At 37.4% G+C, this 16,716-nt stretch overlaps 1 long non-coding RNA gene across 1 annotated transcript in view; it reads right to left on the bottom strand.

The window, feature by feature from the left end:
* Positions 1-1,380: 1,380 nt before the first annotated feature.
* LOC103237288 (uncharacterized) overlaps positions 1,381-16,716 on the bottom strand; it is a 31,642-nt gene continuing 16,306 nt past the window's right edge. Inside the window, exons 3-4 of the long non-coding RNA XR_498671.3 lie at positions 14,563-16,389; positions 1,381-1,567 (exon numbers count right to left, since the gene is read on the bottom strand). This is a non-coding gene — a long non-coding RNA (uncharacterized lncRNA). The remainder of the gene's footprint in view (positions 1,568-14,562; positions 16,390-16,716) is intronic.

Raw genomic sequence — 16,716 nt, 5'->3', positions numbered from 1 at the left:
ATCCTCCTACCTCAGCCTCCCAAGTAGTGGGGACTACAGGTGCACACCACCATACCTGGATAATTTTTTTTTTTTTTTTTTTGTAGAGGTGGGGGTCTCACTCTGTTGACCAGGCTAGTCTTGAATTCCAGGCCTCAAGTCTTCTTCCTGCCTCAGCTTCCCAAAGTACTAGGATTATAGATGTGAGCAACTGTACCCAGCCAAGTTAATTCTTATTGAATCTAGTAGTCTATTCTCAGTCCTTAACTTATTGTACCTCTCCTGGAGCAGCATTTGATAATAATTGATCAAACTCTATTTCTTGAAATGTTTTTTTCTTTTGTCTTCAGCAACATTACACCCTTTTTTTCCCTCCTCCTAACTGACCACTTCCTTTTTGGTCTCCTTTTCTACCCTTTTCTTCTCTTCTTGGCTGCTAATTGTGTAAATGCCCTAAAGATTGATCTTCACTGAAATGTAAGGTTTCTTTATTATTGTAGCATAGATCTTTGAGTTCTGTGGATCTAGAGATTCTGCTTTCCAAAGGAGAACGTTTCCACTAGGGGTGCATCAAGAGTCCAGTTGAACCATGAGCCAAAATAAACCACTTTTGTTTATAAATCACCTAGTCTCAGGTATTCTTTTCTAACAACCCAAAAACCTACTAACACATATGACATTTCATGTGGTCAACAATCAATCTATATCTATATAAATGTTTGTTTGTTTGTTTGTTTTCTAAGAGACAGGGTCTCCCTCTGTTGTCCAGGCTGGAATGCAATAATACAATTACAGCTCACTGGAGCCTCCACCTCCTGGGCTCAAGGGTTTATCCTGCTTCAGCCTCCCAAGTAGCTGGGATTACAGGTGTGAGCCACTGCATCTGAATTAATATTTGTGTTAAAAATGAATGAGTGACACAGAAACAGGCTTCTTACGTCACAGGAAAATATGTATGTGGCATGGATTTGAAAATAGGGATTTTGGAGTTAGACTGTTCTGGAATAGAGACTTATTTCTATGTTTAACAAGAGCTTTATGAAATGATGTTGGGCAACTTTCTTAACCACTCCAAGCTTCATTTTCTTTAGTTATAAAATGGTAAAGATAATAACACCAATTTCATAAGATTGCTATAATAATTAAAATACTCATAATGGACATGTTATCATTAAATATTGGTCTCATTTGCTGCAACCTACCAGGCAGCAGAGAGAATGCTGAAGACTTTTACCTGTAATTTTCATTCAGTCCTCCAGATAAATCTGATAAGTTGATGGCAATTCCATGAAGATTAAACAACAGGAACAACAAACTTAGACTCACAGAATTTATTTAATCCATGTGATGATACAGTGTGTTAGTCTGGATAGGTTATGCCAAGCTGCAGTAACGAATCAACCCTAAAATTTCAGTGGATTAACTAATAAAAGATTGTTTCCAACACACAGAAAGTATGCTGTAGGTCCCATGGTTCTTCTGAGTACCTTCAATCCAACTTTTCTTCAGGGATCCAAGGCTGCTGTGTCTTGCATCTAGAACCTCTTGAACACATGGTTCTAGTTCACTGCAACAGGGAATGAGTGACCTGGAGAATTGTGTTTGGCTTTTAAGTGCATTAGTCAACTGACACACAGTACTTCTAAAACCATAGCACTGGCCAGAACTAGTCATATGGCTCTACCTAATTTTAAGGAAGCTGCAAAATGTGGGGGAACCTAAACCTGTTTAGTGAATAGTAAATATTTCTGCCACATCTGGCTGGTAGACTGGATTCAAAATGGCAGTATATATGCTTCATATCCTCCGAAGCTATGTTTGCCAAATAAAATACACGATACCCAGTTACATTTTAATTTCAAATAAATGATGAATAGTTTGAGTATGAGTATATCCCATGCAACATTTGGAGCACACTCAGAGTGAAAAATTAAGTGTTATCAGAAATTCAAACTTTCATTTGCTAAATCTAACAACTTAACGCAAGGGTCATATGTTTCAGACATGACTAAAACCTGTTGCTAATATGAAGTGAAGAATTATTCCCCCTACCTAAAGGTATTTACAATTGTATTTTTAAATTTTCAGCTAATAGGAGCACATCTGCAGATTGAACTTTGCTAGCCACTTGCCAATTCAGCTCACTATATTATAGGGTTTTTTTTAAAGCTCTAAAATTGAAAAAAAAAAAAAAATACTTGGATCTCCCTAACCTCCATCACCAACTGAGAATATAACTAGCCTTCTGTAACTTACTTAGGTTGCCTAAGTTGCCTCTTTCTTTATTTGTAAAATTTGACTTGAAAAACATCAAGGGTAGCTTGTCCCTCATAAAATCTATTTTCCTATGACTCTATTGTGTTACATCATAGTATTGTGTCAGAATATTAATAAAAACTTACCACAAATAACACTTCTGAGTATTCTCTCTCTCAAAGTAACCTCACCAGGGGAGGTTATTCTGATGATAATGTCATAACTTAAATTATTTTTAGACAATGTAGCAGTATATTCTTTGGAGTATCCTCCTCTGGTGGCAAATTATTTTTCCATAAAGGTAGACTTGATTTTTGGAACCAAACAGAAGTTATTCAAAGTCAAGTCAATGAATGGTCAAATTGAAAAACAAGTGTACATTATAGAATAAAAATGAGATGAGTTTATCAAATAAATGAAATTGATTTATTTTTGAGACTTTTTAAAGCTCCATTTAAAAGCAGTTAGTTTTAAGGCAGAAGTTTAAAAATCAGTTTTGAGCAATGATCATATTGCTGGAATAAGTGCATTGCTTCCACCTTTAAAGGACTCACTCAACGGGTGATGAACTCTGTAAGTTGATTACAAAAAGTAACCCTCAATCAAGAAATCAGTGATTGATTGCTATTCATGATAAAGTATTGAAAATACAATTCCACATGATTTATTACCTAAATGCTCTTGAAAATGACTTTTATCCTGGGACAAAGCTCCTTTTTGGTGAACTTTTCAACTATGTTTAAGAAAAGAAATACTCCATAGTCGTGGTTTTCTACCTCCCAACAAAATACATACATACATACGCATGTATAAAGCTTTTCTGATCTTATTCATGAAATGATTTTTTAAAAGTTCAAAAATCCATACATTGAAGATTGTGTGACAAATGAAGAAAGCTGAATAAAAAGGTTTTTTGCATGGAAATGTTAATTGGTCAAAATTGAAGATTGACTTTTTACACCAAAAGGCAAAGATTTGAAAAATGAAACATATTTCTAGAGAGAAACAAGACAGACATAAGCAAATAGATCAAAACACAAGTTTGGCCATTTTTCTGGACATAGACCAATAAGGTATGTTTTATTGAAACAGCCACTGATAGTCCTTAAGATTATCAGGTACACCTCTGAGTGTTCCCTACCATTGTTTTTCTCATTTCTCCCTAACTCCAACTTTCTCTTTGCTTTCCTTTTTTTATTTTTTGAGGTGTGCCTATGTTATTGCAGGGTATCTATGTATGCACACACAACACACAAATACGTTATTGCATGGTGTCTATGCATGCAGACACAACACACACATATGTTTAAGAACATCAAAAATTCAATTCAAAGTCATTTTGGAGCACAATTCTGAAATATTTATCTCAAGATGTTTAAATTTTACATACCATGAACTAACCATTCTAAGTTTAGGAATTTATCTTCATAAAGCTGTAGTAGACTGAATTGTGTTTCCCTAAAAGACATGTCCATGTTCCAACCCCAGGAATTTGTGAATGTTACTTTATAAGGAACAAGAGAGTCTTTGAAGAAGATATAATTAAGGATCTTGGGATGATGAGATCATCTTTGATTATCTGGGTGGGTCCTAAACCCAATGAAATGACAAGTGTCCTTATAAGACAGAGGCAGTGGGAGATCACACAGAAAAATGAGGAGGAAGCAATGTGAATAGGGAGGAAATGCATCCACAATCAAAGAATGCCAACAGCCATCAGCAGCTTGAAAATCGAAGGAACGGTATCTTTCCTTGAGTCCCTGGATTAGTGTGGCCCTCCTAGATTTCAGACTTTTAGCCTCGAGAGCTGTGAGAAAATAAATTTCTGTTGTTTCTACCCACCAAATTTGTGGTACTTTGTTACAGCAGCCTCAGGAAGCTGATACAGAAATTATCCGGCCGGGCGCGGTGGCTCAAGCCTGTAATCCCAGCACTTTGGGAGGCCGAGACGGGCGGATCACGAGATCAGGAGATTGAGACCATCCTGGCTAACACGGTGAAACCCCGTCTCTACTAAAAAATACAAAAAACTAGCCGGGCGAGGTGGCGGGCACCTGTAGTCCCAGCTACTCGGGAGGCTGAGGCAGGAGAATGGCGTAAACCCGGGAGGCGGAGCTTGCAGTGAGCTGAGATCCGGCCACTGCACTCCAGCCCGGGCGACAGAGTGAGACTCCGTCTCAAAAAAAAAAAAAAAAAAAAAAAAAAAAAAAAAAAAAAAAAAAAAAAAAAAAATTATCCATAAAATTAATAAATATAATCAGTATAATTTTATTTATAATAGCAAAAGTAAAAGTGTCTACAATAGAGAGAACATTAAAAAGTATACTACAGATATGACAGAATATAAATCCTATAGCAAAATAATATAAAATAATATATTCAATATATATAAAATGAAAAAAATAGTTTGCAAAACAGCCTGCAAAGTTTAATTCCATTTGTTTAAAAAGATACATTGGAAGGGTTAATGTCCAGAATACATAAAGAACTTCTACAACTCAACAACAACAACAACAAAATAACCTGGTTAAAAAATGCGCAAAGGACTTGGACAGACATTTCTCCAAAGATGATATACAGTGCTCACTTTGGCAGCACATATACCAAAGATGATATAAAATTGACCAACAAGCATGTGAAAAGATGCTCAATATCACTAATCATCAGAGAAACACCAATTAAAACCACAATAAGACATCACCTCACAGCCATTTGGATGTCTACCATCCAAAAAAAAAATACCCAGAAAATAGTAAGTGTTGACAAGGATGTGAAGAAATTGGAACCTCTGTGCACTGTCTGTAATAATGTAAGATGGTATGGTCACCATGGAAACAATATGGCAGTTCCTCAAAAAATTAAAAATAAAATTACAATATAGTCCAATGATTTCATTTTTTGATATATTTCCAAAAGAATTCAAAGCTGGATCTGAAAGAGATAGTTGCATACCCATGTTCATTGCAGCATTATTCGCAATAGCCAAGAGATGTAAGAAACACATTGTTCATTGATAGATGAATGGATAAGCAAATTGTGGTATACACACAATGGAATATTATTCAGCCTTAAAGGGAAGGAGGTTCTGACACATACTACAACATGGATGAACTTGGGGATGTTCTGCTAAATGAAATAAGCTAGTAACAAAATCACACATACTCTATGATTCCACTATCTAAAATGGTCATTTCATAGAAACAAAAAGTAAACTGGTGGTTGCCAGAGCTGAGGGGAGGGAGAAATGGACTGTTAACAAAAATGCATTTTTGACTTTTAGCCTCCAGAGCTATGAGAAAATAAATTTCTGTTGTTTCTACCCACCAAATTTGTGGTACTTTATTACAACAGCCTCAGGAAGCTAATGCGTAGAGTTTCAGTTCCACAAGATGAAAAGTTCTGAATATATGTTACATAGCAATATGAATATACTGAACACTATTGGAATGTACACTTAAAAATAGTTTTTGAAACTTGCTAAATTGTATATTTTAAATATGTGCAGTTTATTATATCAATTACACCTCAATAAAGCTGTTTAAAAATATGTTGGTGGCTGGGCACAGTAGCTCATGCCTATAATCCCAGCATTTTAGCATGCCGTGGCAGGAGGATTACTTGAGCTCAGGAGTTCAAGATCAGCCTGGGCAACATAGTGGGACCCCATCTCTACAAAATATTTTTTAAAAACTTAGCCAGGCATGGTGGTGCACACCTGTAGTCCCAGCTTTTTGGGGGGCTGAGGTAGGAGAATGACTCGAGCCCAGGAGGTTGAGGCTGCAGTAAGCCAAAACTGTGTCACTGTACTCTAGCCTGGGCAACAGAGCAAGACCCTGTCTCAAAATATATATATATATATATATACACACACACACACACACATATATATGTAACTGTAAACCTAGCAATTGATTAAGAATTAAAACTTCAAAGTCAGACTGCCTGGCCTCAAATTCTAGCTCTACCATCTACCAGTGGTATGATCTTGGACACATTATTTAACTTTGTTTCTTGGCTTTCTCCTCTGTAAAAATAGTGTTTATAACAGTAATACCTAGATGAGCTAGTATTCATAAAGCAAGGTCTGGTCATAGTCTGTGATAAATAAATGCAACGACCTATCACTCTCAATCTTGACGTATCTCTACAAATACAGATGGTCCCTGACTTACAATGATTCAACTATGATTTTTTGACTTTACAGTGGGTTTATTGGGACATTAATTGCATTTTTGATTTATGATATTTTTGACTTAAGATGGCTTTATCAGAACATACCTCTATTGTAAGTTGGTATTAGTGATTATCTCTAAGTGGCTGTTCCACCAGAGACTTTAATTATGATCTTTTCAGCTTATCTTTTTATTACATACATGTGTGATTTTCATAATAAAAGCTAAGCAAGTTTTTTATACATACAAAGTAAGTCAGATGATCTATCTAGCATAGAAGTTTTTCTCTCTTGGTATACTAACGAAATGCTATTTGAGCAAACATGGGCCATTTACTATATTTCAGAAGTCCTTCTAATATTATTAGTACTATTATTGAAAAACAGAAAGATACTACATTTAAATGAGGAGAACAGAGTCTATAAAACCAGCCTGCAACTGTTGTTATGGTTACTAATCTCCTGAAAATTATGGTTGATAATCTCCTGAAATTTTATAGTAATATCATTAACTATTAGTCTCACTATGTGTAAACAATAGATTGGGTGATGGAAGAAGTATTTCATATAGATGCCTTATTGATCCATTATTTTTGTAACACTGGAAAGAGCCATGGTAAATTTGGTGTTGATCCTGTTTTTCCTCCAGACAGGGCCAGCTCTGGCCTGCTCTCTCTCTCATTACTGTGATGACGGCTGTATCCAGATGCTAAACACTCCAGGGACACTCCAATGCAGTGTTAAAGACTCTGAACACTTCATCCCCAAAGAATGTAGCATTCCAAGAGAAAGCAGGCCTCTTTCTGACACTAGTAAAACTGTGAAGGTGTGTGATAAATCAGGGATCAAAATGAGAGGACACAAATTCTCTGCCCCTTACAGTGAATCCTGCTCTTCTCTTTTCAATAGAGTAACAGTCATATTTAAAAATAATAATAATAAAGCTTGTACAGACACACTAATGGAAACAATGACAAAATATATTCAAACATAATGTGTTACAACAGCTAGAGGCTGCTCTAGATGGGAATCAAAGAATAAATAGCTAGAGATGTAACTAAGGATAAAAACATACGAAATGTCTTGGGCTATTTGAGGGGATTAGTTTTGAGAGGGTGAGCAGGAATAGTTTGTCCTTGGGGCAATGGTTGCTTCCATTTTCTTTCCTTTCATTTTTCCTCATTTTTCTTCCTTCTTTTCTCCCTCCCTTTCTCCTTCCAGCTCCCACCCTTTCTTCCTTCTTTCCTCTCTTTCTTTTTACAGAAATTTTCATTTCTTTGCTGCCACAAAACAAAGACAAAGGGTGTTGAAAGTACCATTTACTTGACACATCAACGTCCCAAAGTAACATAAATTTTTTAAAATGTAAAATAATAAATGTTATCTATATCCAAGAAAAAAAATGGTGGCCAAAAATTTTTGGCTATAAATTAGAATTCTTTTTTCACTAACAAAATCAAGTGTTTTAATCAAAACTATGTACAAGATTGTTTCTAAAATGACCACTGCCCAAGTTTGCTAACAAAAATGCTAAACAATCTGCTTCAGTACAACAGAAACACATAAATTATGGCCACAAATGTTAATTAAAAATTTCAAAACAATAAGTTTACTTGTTTTGTTAAAGTATTATGTAATCCTTAACGTTTTTGTTTCTTCTTACTTTTTAATGAGGTGTCATTTATATGAAGTACACAAGTGTGCATCTTGATAAATCTTTCCATAGTCTACAGCCATGTCACCACCAACCAGATCAAGATAGAGAACCCCTCAAAAACAATATTTCCAAGTTTAGGTGTGTAAGACTCTCCTGAGGATGTTGTTAAAAATCTATATTCCTAGGTCACAATCCCAGAGGTTCAGTATCAGTGGGTCTAGGGTAGGGTCCCTGAGACTGATTATTTAATAAGCACTTCCACTTAGAGAAACTGTGCCCTAGAAAGAAACCTAACTTAACCCAATGGCTCTAAAAGTTCTATTACTCTCTACTTCAAAGACAATTTATTGGGAAACGTAAGTGCTTTCCTACCGAGGAAGAATATATATGACATTTGCTATCCCTGTGTAATTTTAACTTTTAGCATTGTTTTTTCTTTCTTCGAGCCAGAGTCTCCCAAATGAAGTTTCCACCAGTCCATAGAAAAATGAAAATTAGTAAGACCATAGTGAGTTATTCATAAAGTTAGATGTATCTAAATGATTGTCATTTATTTTCAGATTATGTTCTTCCTACCTTCAGGACTTTCAAATGCTCTTTGCTGTACAAAATAATTCTAACAGTAAAATGGTATGGCCTTTTTTTTCTTAATAATTCTGAGAAATTAAGAGATAGAAACGCTATGTTGTTCAACTTTGAAAAATCTGGGTTATCAAGCCTTCAGGTCTGCTCCTGAAATTTGAACCAATTGCCACCAGGGGAAGTAGAGTACTACAGCCTGTATGATTTCAATTGTAGGGGCATTTTTTTCTGCCAGAGCATGTCAAATTTAACTGCAGATTTTCTACTATAGTCTTCTGTCACTTAACAATGAGGAGATGAGGATATGTTCTAAGAAATGTGTCCTTAGGCTAGTTCATCACTGTGATAACATCAGCGTGTACTTACACAAACCTAGACGGTATAGCCTACCACACACTTATGCTAGATGGTGTAGCCTATTGCTCCTAGGCTACAAACCCACACAGCATGTTACTGTAGTGAATACTGCAGGCAGTTGTAACACAATGGTAAGTATCTGTGTATCTAAACATAGAAAAAGTACAGTAAAAATATGTACTATAATCTTAGGGGACCATGATATAGTATATATGGGTTTGTCACTGACCAAACCATCATTACATGGTATATGACTGTACTCCGAGAAACAACCTTAGCTTCTTTTTTCTATATATAAGCAACATATGGTCTCTGTAAGAAACTTTCAAAGAATGGGAAAAATTAAATCAAAACCATCAAACCATTATTAATGTGTTTTTTTTTTTCCATTTTAGTCTTTTTCTACGTACAATTTTTTAAACAAGTCAGGAATGAAATGAAGATAGAAAGAGAGATAGATTCATTACCACCTGATATTTTTCTTCAGCAGTTTCCAATGTCATTAAAAATCCTTTCTATGCAGTTTTATCTGTATAGTGTTTATCTCATGAATGCATCATAATTTATTTATTTTTATTTTTTTGAGACAGTCTCATTCTGGCACCTAGGCTGGAGTACAATGGTGCAATCTTGGCTCACTTCAACCTCTGCCTCCCTGGTTCAAGTGATTCTCATGCCTCACCCTCCTGAGTAGCTGAAATTACAGATGTGCACCCCCATGCCCGGCTAATTTTTTTTATTTTTAGTAGAGACAGGGTTTCGCCATGTTGGCCAGGCTGATCTCAAACTCCTGGCCTCAAGTGATCCATCCACCACCTTGGCCTCCCAAGGTGCTGGTATTACAGGTGTGAGCCACCATGCTCAGCCTCATAATTTATTTTATTAGCAACCTTTTACAATTTTTAAATTTAGAGGTTATTTCTACTTTGAAAAGAGGTCAGGAGTTCCAGACCAACCTGCCAACATGGTGAAACCCCATCTCTACTAAAAATACAAAAATTAGCTGGGCATAGTGGCAGGTGACTGTAATCCCAGCTACTCAAGAGGCTGAAGCAGGAGAATCGCTTGAACTCAGGAGGCAGAGGTTGCAGTGAGCCGAGACTGCACCACTGCACTCCGGCCTAGGTGGCAAGAGCAAAACTCTGTGTCAAAAAAAAAAAAAAAAGATGTAGGCTGGGTGTGGTGGCTCATGCTTCTAGTCCCAGAACTTTGGGAGACCAAGGCGGGAGGATCACTTGAGCCCAGGAGTTTGAGACCAGCCTGGGCAGTAAAGTGAGACCCCATCTCTCTCTCTACATATATATTTTAAAAGTAAATTACACTAAAGAGAATTTTTTTTTTTTTTTTAATTTTTTTTATTTTTTGAGACGGAGTCTTGCTCTGTCACCCAGGCTGGAGTGTAAAGAGAATATTTTTGTACTCACTTAAAAATAACATTTTGAGTCTATCTTTAAGATAGATGCTTTTTTAAAGGAAACTGATACAAGGGATATAAGGATTTTTTAAGGCTTTTGATATATCGTGATTCAATAGGTCTATTGCTGTATAATAAAATCTCCACAACTCAGTGGCTTTAGAATTACAGTCTTCATGCTGTTCTAAGGGAGTAGTAAAAAATAAAAAAATAATAACAGCCATATATTATGTCTCTGTATGATGTTGACTGGGGTCACTCATGCAGCCACATTCAGCTGAAGGCTCAACTGAGGCTGGATGTCTAAGATGACTTCACTCATATATTTGGCACCTTAGCTGGTATATTAGTCAGTTCTTGCACTGCTGTAAAGAAATACCTGAGACTGGGTAATTTATAAAGAAAAGAGTTGGCCCACAGTTCTGCAGGCTGTACAGGAAGCATAGCAGCTTTGGCTTCTGAGGAGACCTCAGGAAACGTACAATCATGGCAGAAAGTGAAGAGAAAGCTGGTACTTCCCATGGCTGGGAGCAGGAGGAAGGGTGGGGGGGAGGTGCTATCTATTTTTAAACAACCAGATCTCATGAGAACTCACTTACTATTCAGTATCAAGGGGGTAATGGTGCAAAACTGTTCATGAGAACTCTGCCCCCATAATCCAATCACCTCCCACCAGGCCCCACCTCCAACACTGGGGATTATAATTCAACATGATACTTAGGCAGGGACACAGATCCAAACCACATCAACTAGGATGTTTGGAAGAGCTGGGAGATGACTTGGCCTCACTCTGCATAGACTGTCATAATTCAGTAGTCTAGCCTGAACTTATCTATAGGGCAGCTGGATTCCATGAAAATAAACTTAGAAGCTGCCAGGCTTCTCAAGACCCAGACCTAGAAGTCAAAGCAAGTCATGGGGCCAGCCCATATTTAGGGGGAAGAGAAGTAGACTCTACTTTTTAGTGGAGAAGCTACAGATTCACGTTGCAGAAGGAGACTGAGGTAAGAAGAATTGTTGTGATCATCTTTGGAACTAATCGACCATATATCACCATATTATTATTTTATATATCACCAATTTACAATAAAAAAGTGTATGCAACATATACTTCCATCAGATTGCCACGAATTAAAAAGTGTCAGCAAGGATATGCAGCAACAATAACTCTTACATACTCCTGGAAAGAGTGTAATCTTGAATGCCCACTTTAGAAAGCAGTTTGGTATTAATCGCCAAAGTTCATAGGTATATACCTGAAAAAATGGGTGCACAGGTAGACTAGAATATATGTACAAGAAGGTTCATAACATCATCGTTCATAGCTCAGTATAGCCCAAAACTAGAAACCCTAAACTTCATCGAGTCTAAAATAGATTTTGTGGAAATGTGAAATATTATAAAGCAGTGAAAATGAACAAACAATACACTCAGCAACATGAATGAATCCTTTACACATAATGTTGAACATAAAATCCAAGTCACAAAAGGATGGATACAGTGTGTTTTCATTTATGTGAAGTTCACGAACAAGCAAAAAGGAGCTATGTTGTTTAGGGATGCAAACAAATAATACAACTATAAAGGAAACAAGAGAAATTGTTACCGTTTCAAAGCTAGAATAGGAGTTTGCCCCAGGAGGATGAAGGAGGATAGAGAGGAGAATCTAGGCAGAGGAAACAGCATAACTGGATGATTGGAGCTGTTTAAATTTAAGGAAATTAAACAAAGCCCGTGCACAAAAGGAAGAACAGAAACTTACAGGCCAATTTAAGGATTTTCAGGTTTCATGCTAAGAACAACAAAAAGGCCATTGATTGGTTTTAAGCAGAGGATAATATAATCAGGTTTTCATTTTCAAAGGGTAATTTTGTCTATTGTGTGTAAATTGATTAGAGAAAGTCAAGAGTGGATACAGGGATATAGTTAGGAATCTATTTGCAGTGGCTTCAGGTGAGAGATGATATGGCTTCAACTGGTGCAGTGACTGGAAAAGGTGAGAAAAGAATAAATCTGAGATAAACTTGGAAGGTGGAATTGACAAGAGCTGATGCTTGGCAATTAAAAAAAAACAGATTGAGTTAGAGTGACTTTTATCTTCTGGCATGATCAACAGGGTGCCATTAATCAAGAAAGGGAACACTAGTGGAGGGCTGAACCTTGATTTTGGATTCCTGGGAGACATGAAATTGCAGATGTTACCGAATAAGTTGAATAAATGATCTGGAGCTCAGATGAGGTGCTTGAGTCAGAAAAAGGAATTTGGGATTCATCAGCACTGACACTGATATACATATTTTAATATATATATCAATATATCAAGACACTGATATATCTTTTAATATAACATGGCAGTAGATGAAATGGGGCATAGCTGAAATACCAGGAGAGGTAAAATGACTCAGAAAGGACAGGTAGAAACAAGAAGCAGCGAATATATTAAAACTCTATGTATAAGGTACTGTGTTTGATGGATGAATAAGATATGGACTCTACTTTACTGCCAAGTAGAGGAGATGGACACTTTAGCATATTACATCTATCTTACTTGGTAAATGACAGAGTAAAGATAAGTACAAGATGCTGTGGGAACTCAGAGAAGGGCAGTGAAGCCTGGAAAGTCCAGTAAGAATTATCCAGAAGAAGAAAGGTGGGAAATGCAATCCAGGCAGACATAATAAGACACAGAAGCACTGAGGCTTGAAAGAATATCATGTATGTACACGATTGCAAGCAGACCAGTATTATTAATGTACAGAGTTTGAAGGCTAAGTGACGGGACATCAGAGCAAAGAGGCAGAAAGACCCCAGTCATGGGCACCTTGGATGCCTTGCCAAAGAACTTAGGATTGAATCAGTAGGAATACAAGTGACATGGTCATATTTGCATATTAGAAAGATTACTTAAACTGTGAGTGAGGGGTGAGGGTAAACTGAACACAGTTGAACTGGTTAGGAAAACAATAAGTGGCCGAATAGTGGGTGCTTATAGGGACATAGGAGAAATACATTTGATAAATATTTAGGACTGTTCTTTAACTCAAAGAGCCTTTCTGGAAGGTCATAAATGTTCATTTCTAGTTTGTCCCAGTTTTAAAAGCAGTTGACTGGTATTTGGGGGAGATGGTGGTGGCCCAAGTTGTCAATCTCTGAATTCCTACACACCACACACACACACACACACAGAGCAACTAGATAGCAAAGCCAAAATGCCTAAGCAACATTTACAATAAAGCTAGGGGACCTCGAAATACAAGCAGGTGGTGGTAACCCCCCAACAGTCACAGATTGTCAGGGTCTGTGCGGGAGGAAGAAGGTAGCCATGAAGCTGAGGACCGAGATCGCTGCCAGCAGGGGAGAGCAGGTGCTAGCAGAAGCCTCAGCAGCCATGGGCTTGAGGGCCACTGCTGAGAGCAGCCAGATAGGAGAGAGCACATTGTCCTCTTGGCCAGAGTGGTGTTCCTGCTGGTGGACTGCAGGAACCGGAGCAGTCCAGCCTGCCTGTAACTCCAAAACCTGTGACTCGCCGCTGCTCCCTCCCGTCTGGGACACAGCCCCACACTGAGAAGAATCTGCTGCAAACAATCCAAAGCGGCACTGGGACAAATGGGATAAAGAAAAGTAAAGGTCCAGTAGAGAGGGCTTAGGGTCAGGGAATCCCAGAAAGCAAGCCACTGACGCTTTGACCACTATGCAAAAACAACAGAAGTGGGAGCTTCTTAAAGTCAGAAAAGATTTCCTCCATTCCATCCCATTGTAAAATTTTGGGAAAAATAGAACTGAACACCAGGAGAGTATGGAGAGAAAATCCCATATACAATTATTATTAAAAAAAAAAAAAAAGAAGCAAATAAACATCTACAGACAAGGAATGTAGGCCAGGAAGATGTGCCCACAAAACAGTTCAAAACAGTAACTTCACATTTTAAAACAAGTCTAAGAACATTAAGAAAATTATTCAAGATTTTGAATAATGGTGTTTTGTGGAAGAATGTGTTTACTGGGTAACTCATAAGTTGCAATCAGAAAAGCTCAGCATTGAGGTGACAAAACGACAAAGAATTAGAGATAAAAGGAAAAATATTTCCAACACAAACATGAAATGAAAAGGAATACCAGAGAAAAGAAACACAAGAGATAATATACCTTAAAAGAAATAGGAAGTGGCCAGGCACGGTGGCTCACGCCTGTAATCCCAGCACTTTGGGAGGCTGAGACGGGCAGATCACTTGAGGTCAGGAGTTCAGCCTGGCCAACATGGAGAAACTTTGTCTCTTCTGGAAAAACATAAATTAGCTGCGCTTCGTGGCACACATCTGTAGTCCCAGCTACTCGGGAGGCTAAGGCAGGAGAACTGCTTGAGTCCAGGAGGTGGAAGTTGCAGTGAGCTGAGATTCCCCCACTGCACTGGGTGACACGGCAAGACTCCGTCTAAAGAAAAAAAAAAAGAAAGAAAGGAAGTAAAAAAGGAAATTTAAAAGCCATATTTTTTTAAATAAAAAAAAATGAAGAGAGAGAGACTATTCGTGAAGCTGGTAGTCTAGATAAACCTTTTCCAGCAGCTACAGATAGAGCTCTGCTTTGTATCTGCCACTGCCTTAAAACCATCCTCTTAGGCGTCTTTGTATCTCTGTGACTTCACCTAATTCTTGTCATATGACAAGAAGGTGATGAGAAACTGGGGGAGCCATTCTACACAGGAAAGTCAGGGAAGACTTCTCTAACCATATTCATAGTCTTACATTATCAGGTTAGTTTGATAATGTTAAAATATTCAAGCACCCATGAATCCCAGTTGTTCCCCTGTGAACTAACTACAGGCCTCCTTTCCTTTTTCTTTATTTCTTCCAAAAGGTACATGGGGGTATAGTTACAAATACACCTAATTCCAGACCTCATAGAACTCATAGTTTAGTGGAAGGGACAGATGGGTAAACAGGTAAGTAAACATAACATGACAAAGGGCATACCACAACTTTGAACAATATTACTGTTCTCGTTGTTAACTCTTCTGCCTTGGGCCTCTGAAGTCCCTGGAAAACCCTGTTTTCCTGTTTGAATTCCAGGCTGAATATCTGCCTGGCTCCCTACATCATCTCAATATTTAGTTTCTATTTTTTGGCTAGATCAGTAACTTGACTTGCATGCAATACTAGCTTAATTCCCTCATAGTCAGTTGATTACAGCATTGGCTTGAGATACATGACTTAATGTAACATGACAATTTTATTTTAAAATTACTTTCTTAAAGAGCCTGTATTTTTTGCATCAAATATTTTGAATAAATGCTAAATAAGATTTTGGCCAGATAATTTAAACTGGCTATTAGCCAAGAGAATGCATTCACTGGGTAACTGTCATTATTAGAAATCTATGCTGCATTTCAGTATCACTGTATTTCTATCATTAAACACAATCACGAACCACTTGGTCTGGTAATCAGGCAGGGAGTGTTTATCTGTACTGCAGGCATTTTTAAAGACAGATAACACAGACAGAATATTCTATAAGAGACACACAAAATTAGAAGTATTTAAACAAATACATAGGTATTTAAATTATGTTCTGAACTGGCTAGTGGTTTATATTAGCTTGTCAACTCTTCTAGCTCTACCACAATTCTTTTAGATTCCTCTGAGATACTCCCAATTACTGGAAATTGCTACCTTCCCACAAAGAATGGGGTAGCCACATTCCAGGGCCTAGTGTTGGGGACAGATGAGAAAGAACAGTGACGGTTCCCCTTTCCCAATATCCTTCACTTCACATATTACGAGGCCTCAGAACTAGAGTAAAATTGACTGTCAATCCTATCTTTATATGAGGTGGTAAGTGAAGAAAGAAGGGGATTAAAGTTCTCCAAAGGCATCTTCTCTCCAAGTGATTCTTTAATAAGGATGACAGCAGGATTGAGGCTTCTGGAAATTCTCACACAAGCATTGGGTGTAATCATAGGAAGTTCCAATAAGGTCCCTAAAGAGCAAGAGAATAAGGTCAGGAAAAAGTCATCTTCTGACGATACATACTTCAAGAAACAATAATTATTTTACAAAAAGACACAGAAAACACTTAGATGTAAGATACATATATATTTTAATCTAATTAAACTACTCCATTAATACTTCATAACGCATCTCTATGGTCACACTTATCACACTGCAGCAGAATTCTTAAGTTTTTACCTATCTGTCCCTTCTACCTACCTGTGAGTTCCTTTACATAGGGACAGTATTTTAGTCATTTTTGTTTTGTTTTGTTTTACCCTCAGAATCTAGCACTCTGTCTGGCTCAGAAGAGGGA

Source organism: Chlorocebus sabaeus, chromosome 8 (assembly GCF_047675955.1).
Source record: "Chlorocebus sabaeus isolate Y175 chromosome 8, mChlSab1.0.hap1, whole genome shotgun sequence".
NCBI classification, from domain to species: domain Eukaryota; kingdom Metazoa; phylum Chordata; class Mammalia; order Primates; family Cercopithecidae; genus Chlorocebus; species Chlorocebus sabaeus.
This window is presented reverse-complemented; position numbering and strand designations above follow the sequence as displayed.